This window comes from Equus asinus, chromosome 8, assembly GCF_041296235.1.
Source record: "Equus asinus isolate D_3611 breed Donkey chromosome 8, EquAss-T2T_v2, whole genome shotgun sequence".
NCBI classification, from domain to species: domain Eukaryota; kingdom Metazoa; phylum Chordata; class Mammalia; order Perissodactyla; family Equidae; genus Equus; species Equus asinus.
This window is the reverse complement of record NC_091797.1, coordinates 57,581,338-57,595,737: the sequence shown is the minus strand read 5'-3', so window position 1 is coordinate 57,595,737 and position 14,400 is coordinate 57,581,338. Positions and strand designations below refer to the sequence as shown.

At 38.7% G+C, this 14,400-nt stretch overlaps 1 long non-coding RNA gene across 1 annotated transcript in view; it reads left to right on the top strand.

The window, feature by feature from the left end:
- The window catches only part of LOC123287010 (uncharacterized), a 60,989-nt gene that overhangs the window by 22,223 nt on the left and 24,366 nt on the right, over positions 1-14,400 (top strand). The window contains exon 2 of the long non-coding RNA XR_011505209.1: positions 1,412-1,506. This is a non-coding gene — a long non-coding RNA (uncharacterized lncRNA). The remainder of the gene's footprint in view (positions 1-1,411; positions 1,507-14,400) is intronic.

Genomic DNA, 14,400 nt, shown 5'->3' with positions numbered 1-14,400 from the left:
AATATGCTAGTCCGTGTTTTCCCCCTGGAAAACGGCAGCTGTAGGTTTTGAGCTTGGGGTTTGTGTGAATCACCATACTAAGCAGCCTCCTACTGGTGCTGCCATATTTGGTCCAAACATGAATTACTGTGATTACCAGCTTTTTTTTTCTTCTGGAATCTTTTGGTGGCCTCTGTTTGTGCAGCTGAAGGAGACACTCATGACCGCATTCCTGACAAGTCTTGGGAGCTGACAACAGAACATTCAAGGAATGACATCAAGTGACTTTCCGCAAGGTCATTTCCTGTCCATGATCTGTGAAGATCACATTCCTTAAGGATGTGTGGGGGTCGGAAACAGACCCTACTCTGTCTGCAGCTGTAATAAGGAGATGTGTGTGTGTGCGTGTCTACATCCTCTGTGACATGCTTTGCTGGTGAACACACACACCCCACATTTGGCTGAAAACAAACCAGGTCTGCTAGGCTGCATGACTCATGCTTGAACTGAAGTCTTCACCCTGAGTCAATAATTCTCATCTTAAAGGCAAATGTTGAGCTCAAAAGCTACAAAGGTTCCATTGCCTGGGGCAGCTCTGTGTATTAATTTGGCTTATTAGAAACAGCACCTCCTTAGGTTCTTGAAGCAGAACATACATAAGTGGACCTTAGCGCTTCTGCCCTTTTTCCTATCCAGGTCTCATAAGAATGGCGTGGTTGTGGGTGCTAAGAGGAGGCAATCTGGTGAAGGGAACAGATGATAAGGTTTGGAGTCAGGGAGTCCTGGTTTCACCTGTGGGTTCTGCCATTTATTACCGTATGACGGTGGGTAATTTACCCATCTGAGCATTAGTCTGCTCACCTGTGAAATGGACACAATCACGCTGTATTGAAAAGTGTTGATGTGACCTGAAGATAATGTGTGCAAAGTACCTGGGCACGTAACGGATACTCAACAGTGTGGGCATCTGTATTCGCTTTGCTGCAAGTCCTCTGCTTAGCTGAGCTATCGTTTTCTCCCTTCCCCCTTAATTTTACATCAAGGGCTTTCTTTTCTTCCTTTTTCTTTTTTTCTTCCTTCTTTCCTTTCTCTTTCCTTCTTTCCTTTTCTTTTTAGCTTTTTGTGTATGTGTGTGGTGAGGAAGATTGGCCCTGAGCTAACGTCTGTGCCCATCTTCCTCTATTTTATATGTGGGGCACCTGCCACAGCATGGTTTGATGAGAGGTGTGCAGGTCTGCACCCAGGATCTGAACCCGTGAATCCTGGGTCTCTGAAGTGGAGCACATGAACTTAACTTCTATACCACCAGGCCAGCTCCTATTTATCTTTTTAATGGAGAAGGATATTCAGTCTAAATGATGTATGTTATACATACTCATGGGGGACTTTTGCCAGCCCTCTCATCGCCTTTGTATTTGGCATCACCCTGCAGGAGGACGTTGGTTAGAACAAGCGAGATTGTGAAGGAGAAGAAGAAGTCGTGGAATCAGGAGACCTCACCTCTGTCTTTGGTTCTACTTTATCTTGGTAAGGGCCCATGGAAAATTCACCTAAATTCTCAGGACTCCGTTTATTTGTCTATAAAGAGAGGGGCTTGAACTAACAGTGCTTTAGAAGCCTTTAGGCTCTTGCTGGTCTGATCTGGGGGCTCTCTCTTCTCTCTGAGGAACTGACTTGAACTTTGGGGATGAGTCAGCCAGCGCATGAACACCAGCACTTGGCTAAGTCTTATAGATGTTTCTCTGTACCGGCTGATACTTAGGACCAAATTTCCAGCAAAAGATCAGCAAAGAGGGGGCGAGCACACTAAGGAACGCCTTACTTTGACTGTCCCTCTGGAGTATGAGCAGACAGGGCTTGTCTCCACTAATTGACCTACACATGTCCAGGAAAATTACTTTTTCTCCTTCCTATTTATACACAATCTTGTGCATGGAGAGATTTTTAAACATGGTTGATTTATAAGGCGGTGGATTTCTCTGAAACATAATGTGTCATGTGAGCTAGTTAAAATCAGTATCCTACCATGTGCTTGTTAAGACATTCAATGTCACTCTTCTTGTTTCTCTTACACTCAGGAATGAACGGTAGGTTAAGAAGTATGATTCCAGTTCACAGAACATCAGAGGACTAAGTGGGGTCAATTTATGTTTTACCCAAGGATGTGGATTGTGAGACTTTTCTCGAAGTGAAAGCTGAGCAACTGACTTAGTTTGCCTGGGCCAAATACTAGTATCAGGAACATTCTCGAATCTTCTCGGAATCCTAGAATGTTAGAGATGGAAGGGATCTAAAGGATTTCTGGACAACTCCTTCTCCTTCTCTCACTTGTCCTTCTTTTAGCTCAGAAATGAACTATGCATAAAATCTATTACCTGAAAGAAATTTTCACTTGAAGAAAGACACCTGTGCAGGAACATGATCGCCCCATGTGGGAGAGTATTTCAGATGGGAATTTTTTTCAATAAGAAAATAGGGAACTTAAATTCTCTGTGTTCTTAGAAATTTGCCAAAGTAGTTGTATCAGGATTTTTCCTACTCCGTCTGGGACACTTTTATACCGTGTGAATGCTAAGAAGTCAATGTGAATTTTGCCAGTAGGTGGCACCAAATGTTCTCATTAGAAAAATCACGTTGCTGAAGGAAAACCTCATTTCCATCTTCTCTGCTAGTAAAAAGCCCTTTAAGTGAGTGTTGCCGGTTCATTCACCCAAATTCAGGAAACATGTGCCTTTCTTATTTGGGAGCTCTTTGGCAGAACGCTGTTGCAGTTTAGGATGAGTTATTTCCTTGAAGTTTGTTAAAAGGGAAGTAAGGTGAAATTAAAGGCTTGAAATAAAGCTTTATTACAGTTTTGCACACCAATTAAAATCCAGTCTCAGTGCAGGACTCCTTCCCTCACCAACTGTAGGCCCAGGAGTGCACAGGACCCTGAAACAAAGGACGGTGAGGTGGTGGATGCTTCGATTTTCCCTTTTTAGCACTTGCTGCACAATTTTATTGTTTTCAGATGCCAAGCCAGCTGTTATGGGCTGGTTAAAATTTTGTTCTGTTTAGGAAAGAGGGTATCATAATGCAACCTTGTTGATCGCGGCCCTGTTTGGAGGGGCACACTTGTGCCTTATCTGAAGTGTGGTGAGGGGGGTGATCTCTTTCCGCCTCTGCTCGCCGTTACCAGAAGAAAGTGCTGCCATCCTAAAGATCTTGAAAAATATTGGCTGAATTATGCCAAATTTTAATTCTTATGAGACTTTTTTAAAAATCAAAGACATGTACATTCATTTATCCATCCATTGGACAAATATTTATTGAGTGTCCACCATGACAGGCATTGTATACAGGGGTAGAGTGATAAGGAAAAACATGCGGTTCAGCTCTTTGGGGTGCTTATTTCTGGTGGAAGAACCAGAGACTAAGCAGTCACCCCATGAACATATAGCAACAAACTGAGGAACGTGCTTTGAAGGCAAGGAACACTGTCCCAGGTTGTTGTTGAATCAAGTTCGTTGATCTAGATTCCTAGATTCAAGGGGAGATGGAGCAGACAAGGCTCCCTAAGGAGGTCTTCCCTGCCTGGAGTTGAGATTTGAAGGACAAGAAGGAATTAATCAGGCAAAGGGGTGGGAAGAATGTTCAGACCAGGGACTAGCAAGTTCAAAGACCCTGGGATGAGAGGGAGAATGGAGAATTTGAGGCACAGGTGGGGAAGAACTCAGAGATGGAAGGGGAAAAGAGGTGCTGTTACATGAATGAAAACTCATCATGATTTTTCACTCTTCTCCATGTTTATTGTATTTCCCCTCTGCCAACAAAAAAGGTCAACACACACACTCCAAAGATTCTATTAACACCTGATCTCTACTCGTCCTCTCTTTTTATAGTATGGTTGGCTTGAAGGCAGTGTCCCTTTGCCACCTTGGAACTGTCCCGTATTCATCATAATCAAGGAGCCCTTGTCAATGGCAGCATCTTCCACCAGTATCCCCAGCCCACAGAGAATAGCCACTACACTGCTTTTCTGTTTTTTTCTTTTCTTTTTTTTTTTGGTGAAGAAGATTGGCCCTGAGCTAACATCTGTTGCCAGTCTTCCTCTATTTTGTATGTGGGATGCCACCACAGCATGGCTTGATGAGCAGTGTATAGGTGTGTGCCTGGGAACCGAATCCACTGAGGCAGAGCATGTAAACTTAACCACTATGCCCCTGGGCCAGCCCCCACATGCTGCTTTTCAAAAATGCTGGTATTTTCCTCACTAGTATGTATCTCAAGGCTTGATGATGAGATCATCTCTAGGGCTAAATCTTCAGCCACATTCCAATCTCTTGACATCTTTGAATTCTTTCCTTTTATTGAACCTCACCATTTCTGGCATCTCAACTTTCCCTACACTGTACTTCCAATTGAGCCTGTCTTCTTTAGCCAGCAAGAGAACTATCGGAATCACTCTCAGCTGCTCAAGCCAGCATCACTAGTTCCAGAATCGTTGGTGAGTGTACTCATATTTATCCTCATCAAAATGATGTTCGTGCCTCCTTGATCAATAGTCCTAAGGATCCATTTCCTCACACATTCCCAGGTCTTTGCCAGTATAATTGAGTAAAGTCCTGTAAGTCTTTTGGTGGGTAAATCTCCTACTAGGTTTGACTTTGTAAATCTTCCTCCTCCCCTAGGAAATGGTGGGCTCTGACTTTTAGTTATAGGTCTAGGGATATCAAGGATTGGTGTGTATGGCTGGTGGTGGAGGATAATGCATGAAGAGAATCTGCTCTCTCTTCCAAGGTAACCAGTGGCCTCTGGGAGAAGGTAGCCGTGTCCTCAGGCCAGACATGAAGAGCCTAATCAGACAAGAAAGAAGAGGATGCTGAGGGAGGCCTGGAGGTGCTAAGAGTGGGTTGAGGGCAGGGAAAACTGGAGCTCTCTTCTGATCAATGTCCTTACACACACAAAGGAATCTTGAAGATAGGAGTTCAGCTGATTATGCAACTTGGTAACCCCAGATCAAATTTTGCCTTTGGTTTCCAGCTACCTTAGCCCCATCCTTTTGGTTTAGTCATCAAAACCCTTGGTTAAGGTCCCATGACTTATGCTTTTCATCTGTTTTTCAAAGTCTGTGCCCCAATCACATCCCTTTGACCGTTTCCACTTCTGGGCACATGCTCCAGACTTTTAGCTGTTGGCGTTTACATCTCTTTACCTGAAGACTTCCTCTGGCTTCCAGAGCTGCTCTGGTCATGCACAACAGACTAGGAGGGCAAGGAAGTAGCACCATTGGCAACAGCACTCAACCAATGACTGCTGGGAATTGGTGTACAAGCTCTCTGGCTGCCTTGTGTCTTGGGTGGGATGATTCTGTTGTGTGTCTTACTCACTTACCTAGAGCACCTCTATGGGCTGTGAGCTCCAGTTGCCCATGGTGGTAACTGGCTTGGTAATGCACCCCATTGTTTGGCTTTCTTCTCCTCCGTTTAGCTACCCCACTCTCCTGCTGGTTGTTCACTGGGATCACTTCCCAGATAAACCACTTACTTCTAGGCAAATCCAAACTAAGATAGGACCTTATTGGAAAAACCCCAGGTAATTCACAGATGGATGAAGATCCAGGCTGTGAAAATGGGTAGGGGACAATAGGTATCAGGGAATAAGATATACTGCCAGTATTAATTCACAGGATCACCTGGTTGGGATGCCCCTGGTGGACATCACATCCTCTAGACCACGCTTCCTCCGCAGGGATGATATCACCCCCTAAGGGGGAAAAATGCACCAATCCTACTCCTGATGTATAAAGCATGAATATACATACAGTACATAAGTAGATATACACTATATCTCTTGTCTTAAAATTTCATGAGAAGGCAATTTAGGAAAAAATGGCTAAAACCTATTTTTAGGTGAATGATAACAAAAAAAAAGGTTGAGAAACATAGTTCTAGACACTACTGCCATACATGCTGTGTTGCTGCCCCTGATGATGCTGTCTTCAATTCCAACCTCAGCATCACTGACACAGTCTGATGGGAGCAGCATATGTCACATGACCCAGTTCTAGCTGTAGGGGTGGAGAGAGGGAGCATCTGCCCTCTTCTCCTCTTGTAGCTGGCAGAGGGGAGTTCTTCTCTCCAAGCTTGCAGGAGGTCTAGGGTTAGGGCAGCCCCCAGATGATAGCTGTTCACTTCTGAACAATTGTGAACCTAGAGGCTCTCTTCTACTTTTACCATTCTATATCTCAAGGAAGGTAGGAAGAGATGATGGAGGAAAAGAAGGAAGGAGATGGGAAGGAGCAAAAAATTTATTATGGCCTTGTTGGGTGTCATGGCTCTTTAATTCTTCTAATAATACAAAGGGGAAGACTTTCTTATTTTCATTGCATGGTAAGGAAGTGGAAGTTCAGAGAGGTGAAGTCACTTGCCCAAGTTCACCCAGAAATGAAACAGCCCTCAAAAAAGGATCTGTCTGCCTCTGAAAGTCGTGTACTTTCCACCAGTCTCACTGTCCCATGCTCTGGGGGAAATACTAGAGTCCGCAATGGTATGCTTGAGGTATTTTTCCTTGCCCTGATTTTGGGTGCCCTCTTTTGGATGCCCACTGTCTCCCGCGTTGCTCAGACCCTGAGCTACCTCATCCTGGCAGACAAGTCCCTGCCAGGGCCTTACGTTCACTCTCTTTCCTTCTCTATTTTCAACTTTCCGTGCTCCCTCTGAAATGCACAGTCAGATGACTATGAAATGTGCTGAATGAACTATCTAGGCTTTCCGGATTGAGTGCTGATAGCTTGCTAGTCTGGTAAATATATTTGTTAATGGGAGAAGGATGAAGCAGCAGAAGGTCTTTCTGCCTTGAAGCCGTGGAGTGAATTAAATGTTCTGTTCAGTCCAGTAGCTAAAGCGTACTTCCATATAAATTGTGAGTGTGGGACTGAACACCAGTAATTCACAGTAGATATTGCTTTTAGTATAACAGCAAAAGCCCTGGGCCATGAACTGGACGTGCGGAGTCCCAGCTCCACTCTGAAAGGAAGGAGAGTGTGGCGCAGAACAACAAGGAGAGGAGGAGCAGAGCTTCTGAGCAGGCTGCTTACTTAGTCACATATCACCCCCATGGGCGGCCACCAGGTCTAGGCCAGCCTAAGGTCATTTGCCAGGTTTATGTGTGTGTAGCCCTGATTGCAGATCCGAATACAGACTGAATTAACATTTTGGAAATTTGATTAGAAACAGATGACCAATAGCAATTTCTGAAAAGATGTGGTTGCTTTTTCTTGATATTCAGAGTGTAATGATTAAATTTCCCCCATTGTAATCCAGAGGCAATGTGGTCTGGTGGTGAAGGCAGTGTATTGGGAATCCGAGGACCTGGGTTGGGGCTCTGGTCTTCAGCAAATCAGATAAAAGCTCTGAGCTTCCTTTCTCCCTCCCTCCATCCCTCCCTCCTTCCCTCCCCCTCTGTTCCTTCCTTCCTTTTAAATCAACTTTATTGAGGTATAATTTACATACGACAAAATGCACCCATGTTAAGTGCACAGTCTACAAATTCTGATAAATGCATACATCCACCATAATCAAGGTGATCGACTTTTCCATTAGCCCCCAAATTTCACTCTCGCCCCTTTGCAGTTAATTTTTCTGCTTTTCCCCAGCCCCTGGCAACAACTAACTGATCTGCTTTCTGTCACTCGAGGTTCGTTTAGTTTATTTTAGAGCACTGTCTAAATAGAATCATACAGTATGTATTCTTTTGTATCTGGCTTATTTCACTCAGCATGGTTTTGAAATTCATTCATGCTGTTGTCTGTTTCAATAGTTCTTCCTTTTGCTCATTCCTTTTTATTGCTGTATAATATTCATCATGTGGCTGTGCCTCTGTTTATCCACGCACCTATTGAGGGGCATTTGGTGTTCGTCTCTCATAAATAAATATGAACATTCATGTTAACAGTCTTTTTATTGCACGTGCTCATCTCTCTTGGGCAAAAACCTGGGAGAGGAATTGCTGGGTCTTATGGTAAGTGTATAATTAAACTTATAAGAAAGTACCAAACTTTCCCAACTGTACCGCTTTATATGCACATTCTGGTTGTTTCATATCCTGGCCAACACTGGTTATTGTCAATAGTTTAAATTTTAGTCATTCCAATGCATGTGAGGTTCATTGTGATTTTAATTTTACTATTCCCAATGGCTAATAATATCTATGTGCTGTTGACCATTCACATATTTTCTTTTTTGAACTATCTATTCGTATATTTAGACCATTTAAAAACTGGGTTGTTTTCTCATCATTTAACTGTAAGAGTTCTTTATATATTCTGGACATAAGTCTTTTTGCCCAATATATAAAATGCAAACATTTTGTCCAGCCTGATGTATTTTTAAGTAGTTGAAGATTTAAATTGTGATAAAATCCAATTTATCAACTTTATTCTTTTATACTTAGTGCTTTTTGTGTTTTGTCTAGGAAACTTTGCCTGCCCCAAAGTTGTGATGATTTTCTCCTATGTTTTCTTCCAAAAGTTTTAAAGATTTAAGTTTTTACATTTAGGTCTATTGTGCATTTCAAGTAAATTTTTTGTATGATATGAGGTATGGTTGAGGTTAGTTTTTTTCCATGTGAATATCCAATTCCACTTCTATTTGTTGAAAAGGCTATCTTTTCCCCATTGAATTATGTTATTGCCTTTGTTGAAAATCAATTCACCATACATATCTGGGTATAATTTTGAACTCTCTGTTTTGTTTAATTTATGTTTGTGTTTTCTTACACCAACACCCCAGTATCTTAATTACTTTAGCTTTATATTGTCTTAAAATCAAATAATGTAAGTCCTCCAACTTTGTTCTTTTTCAAAGTTGATTTGGCTATTATATAACCTTTGCATTTCCATATAAATTTTAAAATCAGTTTGTCAATTTATTAAAAAAGTCCTACTGGGATTTTGATTAGAATTGTGTTGAGGTTACATATAAATTTGGGATATTTGATATCTTAACCATATTGAGTCTTCCAATCCAAACAAGAATGTTTCTCCATTTTTTTTAGGTTTTCTTTCATTTCTCTCAGTACTCTTGTAGTCTTCAGTGTAAAGGTCCCACATATATTTTGTTATATTTATTCCTAAATATTACGTGTTTTTGAATATTACCATAAATGGTATGAATTTTTAAATTTTAATTTTAATTATTTATTGCTAGTATATATACAATTGATTTTTGTACATGTATTTTTGTATTCTGTGACCTTGCTAAATTCAGTTATTTGTTTTAGCAGCTTTTTTTTATAGATTCCACAAGATTTTCTCCATGTGTCATCATGTCAGCCATGAGTGAAGACAGTTTTCCTTCATCCTTTCCTTTATGCATGCCTTTCATTTACTTGTCTTGCCTTTTGGTATTAGCTACAGCTTCCAGTCCAACACTGAGCAGAAATGGTAAGAGATTATTCCTGCCTTGTTGCTGAGCGTGGGAAGGAACTGTTTCATCTTCCACCATTACATATGATGATGTTAGGTGTAGATTTTTGATAGATGCCTTTTAGCAGATTGAGGAAATCATTGATAGTTTTCTAGGTCATTGGTAGTTTTTATAGAGAAAGGATGTGAATTTTGTCAAATGTTTTTTGTGCATTTATTTGGAATGATCATATGGGTTTTCTTTTGTCCTGTTAATGTGGCAAGTTATATTCAATAAATTTTGAGTGTTTAACCATCCTTGCATTCATGAAATAAACTCCACTCTGTCATGATGTATTTCTGTTTGGTATATTGGTAGATTTGATCTGCTCTTTATTATGAATATTTTATTTGATTATGAAGGATATTGGTCTTTAGTTTTCATTTCCTGTATTTTCTTTTTCTGATTTTGGTATCAGGATAATGTTGGCTTCACAGAGTAAGTTGGGAAATATTTCCTCTTTCTCTATTTCCTGAAATTTTTTTAAGGTGGATGATTTTTTAAACTACAAATTCAATTGTTTTTATTAGATATAAGGCTATAATGGTTAATTTAATTATTCTTGAGTGAACTCTGATAGTGTGTGTTTTTCCAGAAATTTGTCTATTTCAACACTGCTATAAAATCTATTGGCATAAAATCATTTTTAATATTCCCTTATTATCTTATCAATGTCTGGGGAATCTTTAGTGACGCCTGCTCTTGCATTGTTTATCTTGGTAATTTGTATCTTTCTCTCTTACTAGAGGTTATCAATTTTATTTTGAAAGAGTTCTTTTGAATAATTTTTGGAAAGAACCAACTTTTTTTTATTTATTTTTTTCTGTTGCTTATCCATTTTCTTTTTTGTTATTTCTTATTTTATCTTTGCTATTCTTTCCTTCTACTTACTTTGGGTTTAATTTACTCTTCTTTTTCTGTTATTTAGGTTAAAGTGTAGATCATTGATTTCAGATGTTTTTCCTAATGTAAGCATTCAAACCTATATGTTTGACTTTAAGTACTGCTTTAGCTGCATCTCATGTGGTTTCATATTTGTGTGTTTTCATTATAATTCAGCTAAAAATATTTTCTGCTTTCCCTTTCAGTTGTGGATAATTTTGTAACTTATTGCTTGATTACAAAAAGTTTGGGTATTTCCCAGATATCTTTTGTCATTGATATCTAATTTAATCCCATCACAGAGAACATACTTAGTATGATTTCAATCCTTTTAAATTCACTGAGATGTACATTATGGCTGAACATCTTGTGTGACTTGATGAATGTTCAACATGCACCAGGAAAAGATGGGCGTCCTGTTGTTGTTAGGTCTAGTGTTCTATGACTGTTAATTAAGTCAAAATTGTTGATTTTTTCAATACTGACTAATTTTACCTGTATGTATGTACTAGTTTGATTAATGAGAAAGAAGTGTTGAAGCATTGAGCTATAAGTATAGATTTATGTTTTTTTCTTTTCAAATCTGTCAGGTTTTGCTTTATACATTTTAAATCTCTCATATTAGTTGAATATAAGTTTAGGATTGTTACATCTTCCTGATGAATTGACCCCTTATATCATTTTGAAATATTCTTGTTTATATCTGGTAATATTATTTGTCTTAAAATCTACTTTTTGATATTAATATGACCACTTCATTTTTTATGATTAGTGTTTTCATGATACATCTTTTTTCTCTTCCTACTTTAACCTGTGTTTATTTTTATAGTAAAATGATTTTTTGTAAACTGAAAATAATTGTGTCTCACTTTGTTATACATTGTGACAATTTCTATCTTTCAGTTGGAGCACCTAGGCTACATACATTTAGTGTAATTATCAATATAGTTGGGTTTAAATCTATAATCTTGGTATTTGTTTTCTATATGTCCAATGTGTTCTTTGCTCCATTTCTCTTTTCTTGACTTATTTTGGATTCTTTACTTTTTAGTTTTCCATTTTGTGTCCTCTACAGGCTTATTGGCTATATATCTTTACTTTCCCTTTTGAGTAGGTATTCTAGGATTTACAATATGCATCCTAAAATCATCAGTCTATGTTCAAATAATATGGTCACTTCACTTATAATACACAAACTTTATCCACGTTTACTCACATATTTACCATTTGTGACATTCTTCATATCCTTGTACAGAGCTGAGTTTTTGTCTGTTAGTATTTTGCTCCTGCCTAAAGAACTTTCTTTAACATTTCCTGTGGTGCAGGTTTGCTGGTGAGAAATTCTCTCAGCTTTTGTTTCACAGATAAAAATTCTATTTTATCTTCATATTTGAAGGACATTTCTTCTGTATTTAAGTTCTATGTGACAATTTTTTCTTTATTTCAATACTTTAAAGGTTTTCTTTCAATGTCTTCTGGCTCACATAGTTTCTTATGAGAAGTCAGTGATAATTCTTATTTTTGCTTTCTGTGTATAATGTGTCATATTGTTCCCTCTGGCTGCTTTTAAGGCATTCTTTTTCTCACTGGCTTTTGAGCAATTTGAGTATGATGAACCTTGGTATTATTTTCTTTGTGTTTATCCTGCTTGGGGTTTGTTGAGTTTCTTGAATCTGTGAATTTAATGTTTCCATCAGATTTAGAAATTTTTATCCAGTATAACTTTAAATAGCCAGGCAGCCAGCCCTGGTGGTCTAGTGCTTAAGATTTGGTGCTCTCATCACCATGGCCTACATTCTCTGTTAGGGGACCACACCACCTGTCTGTCAGTTGTCATACTGTGGTGGCTACATGTTGCTGTGATGCTAAAAGCTATGCCACCAGTATTTCAAATACCAGCAAGATCACCCATGGTGGACAGGTTTCAGTGGAGCTTCCAGACTGAGACAGACTAGGAAGAAAGACCTGGCTATCCAATTCCAAAATAGTTGGCTGGGAAAACCCTGTGAACAGCAGTGAAGCATAGTCTGATGTAGCACTGGGAGGTGAGAGGATGGTGCAAAAAGACTGGGCAGGGTTCTGCTTTGCTGTACACAGGGTCACTAGGAGTCAGAATCCACTCAAAGGCAATAACAACAAAAAGCTTTATTATTTCCTCTTCCCCCTTTTATTTTCTGGGACTCCATTTACACATATGTTAGATTGCTTAATATTATCACACAAGCCACTAAGGCTTTATTGATTTTCTTTTTCAATCTTTTCTCTCAGTGCCTTAGTTTGGATAATTTCCGTATCTATGTCTTCAACCTCACTGACCTTTTCATGTGCGTTGTTTAATTTGCTGTTAATCCCAACAAGAGAATTTTTAAAAATTTCAACTCTAGAAGTTCCATTTGGTTCTTTTATATATTTTCAATTTCTTTTCTCATTATATTCCTGTTTTAAAGTCCTTGAGCATATTTATGAGTTTTATTAACATTTTTTGCTCTGATAATTTCCTTGTCTCTGTCATTTCTGTGTCTGTTTTGAGTTGCTAGTTTTCCTGTTGATTATCTGCCACGTTTTCCTGCTTTTTTTATGTCTAATGATTATTGATGGAATGATAGAGGATGTGAATATTATGTTGATTAGTAGCTGGAATTTTTTTTTTTGTCTTTAATCAATTTGAATTTTGCTTTGGCAGGTTTTTAAGTTATTTGTGGATCAGTTTGATCCTTTATAAGCTGTTTTTAAGTTTACTTAAGACAGACCAATAGTAGCCATTACTTTAGGGTTAATTTAGCCTGACTTCTAAGATATGATCCTTGAGATTTGTACTAATGCCCTGGTGTTCTGTTCACTCTGGCTGGTTAGATCGCAAATATTCCTATGACTAGGATGAGCTCTAGGAATTGTTCAGCTTATAATCTATGGTAGTTGTCCTGTGTCTGGCTTTGTGGAAATTCACCCTAGACATATGCAACTTAATATTCAACAGAAAGTCAAGGGTAGCTCTACTCAAATTTCTGAATCATTTTCTCTGTGTAGCTCCCTCTTCTCCAGTACTCTGTTCTATACATTCTAACCACCTTAGCCTCTCTGAATTCTGAAGTCTGTATTCTCAATTCAGTGAGACTGCCATGCTCTGCTTGGGTTCTCTCCTGTGCCAAGGTCCAGAAATTGCCTCAAGAAGAGAGCTGGCAAAATTATAGTGTTCCCATTATTTGCCTTTGTTCTTTTAAGGATTACAGTTTTGCACTACCTATTTTCCAATAACCGAAAACAGCTATTTCATATATTTTGTCTAGGTTTCTATTTGTTTATAGTGGGAGAACAAGTCTAGGACTAGATAATTCAATGTGGATGGAAGTGGAAGTCCTCTGAGTCTATTTCTTGTTCAATAAATTGTAGGTTCTAACAACTTTTGCCTGGCCTACTTCACTAGATGGTTATGAAGATAAAATGAGATAATGTACGTGAAAAGGCTTTGTAAACTGTAAAGTATTATACAACCCTGGGGTAATGTAATAATGATAACAACAGCAATAACAAAATCACAATTAAATAAATCAGCAAGCCGTTCAGTAAGGCACAACTCTTGGTGATTAAAGAATTACAAAGAAGTACCTCTAATCTAGAGAGTTACAATATATACATTAAAAGCTCACAATAAAATAGATGGCAAATAGGATGTGCCATATAATAACACCATAGCTACTCTTAATTGAATACTTAAGGCCTACTAGCTAAGTTCTTTATAAACATTATTTCATTTAATCCTTAAAAGAGTCTTGAGAGGTCAATATTAGTATGTCTTCTCCATAGATCAGGAAATCAAGGTTCAGGAAGGGTAAGTAACTGAGAAAGTTTACATAGAATGTGACAGGGCTAGAATTTAGACATATGGTTGTGTCTTGTTTCTCCATTAGGAGGTTAGACCATGAGTTTTATGAATTCAGAGGACAAAGAGATAGATGCTGACCTGAAGGCTTAGGGAATGCTTTATACAGGAGGTGAGAGTTGAGATGGATTTTGAAGAAAATTTAAAAAAGAGTAAATAGGAATCCAATTTTAGCAAGAAGAAGATTACATAAGCAAAGAAATAAAGATAATG